Source organism: Manihot esculenta, chromosome 13 (genome assembly GCF_001659605.2).
Source record: "Manihot esculenta cultivar AM560-2 chromosome 13, M.esculenta_v8, whole genome shotgun sequence".
Lineage (NCBI taxonomy): Eukaryota > Viridiplantae > Streptophyta > Magnoliopsida > Malpighiales > Euphorbiaceae > Manihot > Manihot esculenta.
In genome coordinates this window covers 7,685,769-7,689,777 of record NC_035173.2, presented here as the reverse complement: position 1 = coordinate 7,689,777, position 4,009 = coordinate 7,685,769, and the positions used below count along the sequence as shown (strand labels likewise).

Here is a 4,009-nt window from a genome sequence, read left to right as displayed (position 1 = left end):
GAAACATATTTACAGCACAATACAATTAGCAAAACAAGCCAACCCCTCTAAAACAACACTACTACCACTACTATTTATTTACATCACAATAAGGAGAAGAGTTGTGGATAGTAGTTTCAGGTTTAAACATCAATCACAAACCTGAACTATAGGAGCCATTGGTTCACCTGACATGTAATGCATCTGGGTCCTCCGTCTCGTCTTCATTGTTGACTTCAGAAAAGAAGGGATCCTTGAGAAGATCAGAGGCTGAAGGTCTTGCCCTTGGCTCAGCTATGCACTTCTCAATAAAGCCTTCACTTCTGGATTTGTTACCTTGCTCAAGGATCGGGGCTTTACTCCTGTTGTCACCTTCTTGTATATCTTGGCAATACTGTCACATTCACTGTATGGCATCTCTATTGTAACCATCTCTAGCAAGCACAGTCCAAAAGAGTATATGTCCACCAACTCAGTGTAATCCTCTTCATACAACTCTGGTGCCATAAACTCTGGTGTACCTATGATTGAATGTGCTGCATGGCTCTTCCCCACTATTGTTGCAAAGCCAAGGTCACCAATTTTCACCTATATGGAGAATTTGCAGTGCTTCAACACTATAAGTCATAGAAAGTCGCAATGGAATTATCAAAATTAACTGTAAAATTATGGTACTAATTCTACTGAAAATAATTTATACACAATTTCCTTTTTTGCAGTTGCTCCTTTTATTTTTTTCTCATTTGTACACTCAGAAATTCTCTGTATGATTTTAATTGCCAATCTAGAGATTGCAACATTTGGTTTAAAGTTCAACAACCTGGATCCTAGAGTTTGAATTGAAGGACAACTCTACAGCCGGTGTGAAGCAGGGAGTAGAAATTTCATAGCAATGACAATCTCGTTAAGTAAATTGCAAGTGAACCTACAATCACATCTGATGTGATCATCTTACTAGAAGTTGGCTAGAGGGACATGCAAAATGAATATCATAATGTGATATTCTTTTCTTTCAAGGAAAAGCGGCAGTTTCAATACTCCTAAAATCAGCCTACATCCACAAACAGTGTGGTTAGTGGTCACATTACTTAAACCAGCGCTTTTTCAAATCAAAAGAAACAAACACCACATCCTTGCCACGCCTAACTATTATGTCTTTTTCTTGCTAGAAAAAGAGATATCAATCTGGATGGATCAATTTAACTAATATAAGTAAACTATCTCAACACAGTTTCAATTACCTCAATGAAATTCAAAAACATAAATTTATATGGAAGGAACAGAAAAGAAATTTAGGTATGAAAAAATCATTCATAGTCAGTAAAATAAATGTCACTTTCTAATTACCTGGCCTATGTTTCCATTGACAAAGATGTTACTGCAATTCAGATCTCTGTGAATAATGCATGGATCGTGTGTATGGAGATACTCTAACCCCTCAAGCACCTGCTTTGACCACTTCTTCAAGGCTTTCAAGGAGACATGACGATGCTTCTTCCTGTAGTTTCTTAAATTTCCAGATGTGCACACCTCAGTAATAAAATTCAGTGTAGTATTCTCCTCATCCAACCAAGCACTGTAGCACACAATGATATACTTGTTCTTTAATGATCTCAACAACTTAACCTCTGAGTGGAGCCTGTTGATGAGTACTGGATCTTCAATAAAGTTCCTCAACCGCACTTGATTCCATGCCACCTCTATACCTTCCTCTTGATCAAATCCCCGATAAACCTTCTTCACAGCACCAGCACCAAGCAGATCATCATATCGCCCAAACCTTCCAGTAGGATCAACTTCTACAAATGGTTCACCATCTCTATCCGATGTATTGGGCCTTGCAGCTGGCATCTTCAAATATCCAGATGAAGAGAAACTCTGTATGACAAGGATTGATATAATCACAGAATCTTTAGTTAAAAAAAAAAAAAAAGAGCAATCAAAATCCCGAGACAGAGTACTGACTACCAGTGCAAAAATTTTCAAATGGTTCAAATGTATTGGAAATATATATATCATAAATAAATTTCTCCTGCTATGGTCAAATATTTCATCTTATTCTGAAAAAACAAATGCAGAAACCAACAGAAAAAAAAAATTCAATTGGAAAGATTTTCACTAACATGATAACAACATAAATCAGGGGCATTGGGAAAATGATCCACAGTCGTGGCCCAAATTGGATATTTGCAATCCACGGGGTAGAAAGTGTTAACTATTTAACTTTCCACCTGATTCAAAAACTAAGTTCATTGACGGAAAGGGAAGCAACTCAAGCAAGCTAATTATGATTATGACAATAATAATCAACCGAAATCCAATATGCAATAAACAGGGTGAGACATTCAAAACTTCAAATTGATTTATATTTCCAACTCAAAACGGCACATTTCATTCTCGAATATGAAAAAGCTTAAAGTGAGCAAAACAATTGAAGCTCACTTGTAAGGTTCAGAAATCAACAAGCCTAATCTGTTCATTCTAGTTGCAAAACTAAAATATACAGTTTCAATTCAAACATAACACACAAAAAAAAAAATACAGAGGAAATCTCAATTCAGGCCCTAAAAATACTTCAGCAGAAGCAAAGTTAAATAACTAGAAATTATTAAAAGAGAAGTTATAAAGAATAAGAAATAAATAAACGTCCGAAAGCAAAAAGGAAAAAAAAGGTTTCTTATTCTTTTATAAGAAGTAAAACTAATTTCTCATATTGTTGCCTTTATCTAACAGTTTCTTTCCTGTAGGAATGGAAATTCATTCATTATAAACGTTCTTTTTGCAGAAAATCAAAACTTACAAGACGTACTTCTCAAGAAACAAAAGGCAGAAGTTAAAATGAGGAAGAAGAAACAACAATCAGAATCGGTAAGATGGCTAAACAGATTTGTAAAATCAAATCCCTAATTGAAAAGCCTAACTCATCTCAAAATCGTAACAGGAGTTTCAATTATGATGATTATCTTTCTAACAGGAGAAATATAAAACGTAAAACGCAAGGAAACACAATTATGATGATAAAATCAGAGAAATCGGATCCCTTAGTGATAATTAGGGTTACCAAGTTGAAATCTTCACGCAAGTCTGCATAAAAAGTTCATGCAGATCCTCACATCACACAACACAACACAACACAGCTCGTAGAGGCATTAGTTACCTTGAGAATTCAGGTGATCAAGTTGAGAATTTCAGAAGCACTGATTAGAGGAGGGAGAGAGAGAGAGAGAGAGAGAGAGGGAGAGGGAGAAAGGAGGGAACTGTGAAGTTGCGAGAACGAGGGAAACAAAGGATCACGGAAGCGTACGAGACAGATTGTATAAGAGTTTGTGGAGAAAACGGCGCGTATTTATACCCACTTTGGTTCGCTGCGGTAAATTAGGCGGGGATTCAGTTTTTGAAAACGACGTCGATCCGCCTTGTGTTTGCTTCCTTTTTTTTCTGAGTCAGATTGCAATTGGGAGATTGATGACGCTTTCTTCGCGTTAAATTCTGTATGATAAGTAGGGCAGTTTAAAATTATTAAATAAATTTTTTTTTATCGAATTTATAATATATATAACACAAAGAAAGGAAGAAGAATATTGGAATTATTAATAATACCCTTGATAGTTTAATTTTATTATAATAAAAAATATAATTCTATAAAAGAATAAATTTGAAAATTATAAATAATTTTTTAAAAAATTATTATTTTCTTTTCTTAAAAAAATTAATCAAAGTTCATAATAAAAAAATATTACAAACGAAAAAAACAAATGTTAAAGATGATATTTGCTTTTTACGATGGAATTTTTGCTTTTTAATGACTGCATTTTTATGAACTGTTTGCAATTTGTTCAAATTCTTCCGTTTACACATTTAGACATTTTTTAATTGAGTTTAATTTTAAATAATTATAAATTTTTATTAGACTTTATATATTTTTGTTAGATAAATTCGTCGTCGTACTACTTTAATTGCTTATATTTTGGCTAAAAAATCATTTTTCTATTTGAAATAATATTTCTCTTTATTTAATGAAATTTTATTA

The 4,009-nt window shown here is 33.7% G+C and overlaps 1 pseudogene; it reads right to left on the bottom strand.

Moving 5' to 3' along the window:
* On the bottom strand, positions 1-3,059 carry LOC122721469 (annotated as a pseudogene).
* Positions 3,060-4,009: the final 950 nt, after the last annotated feature.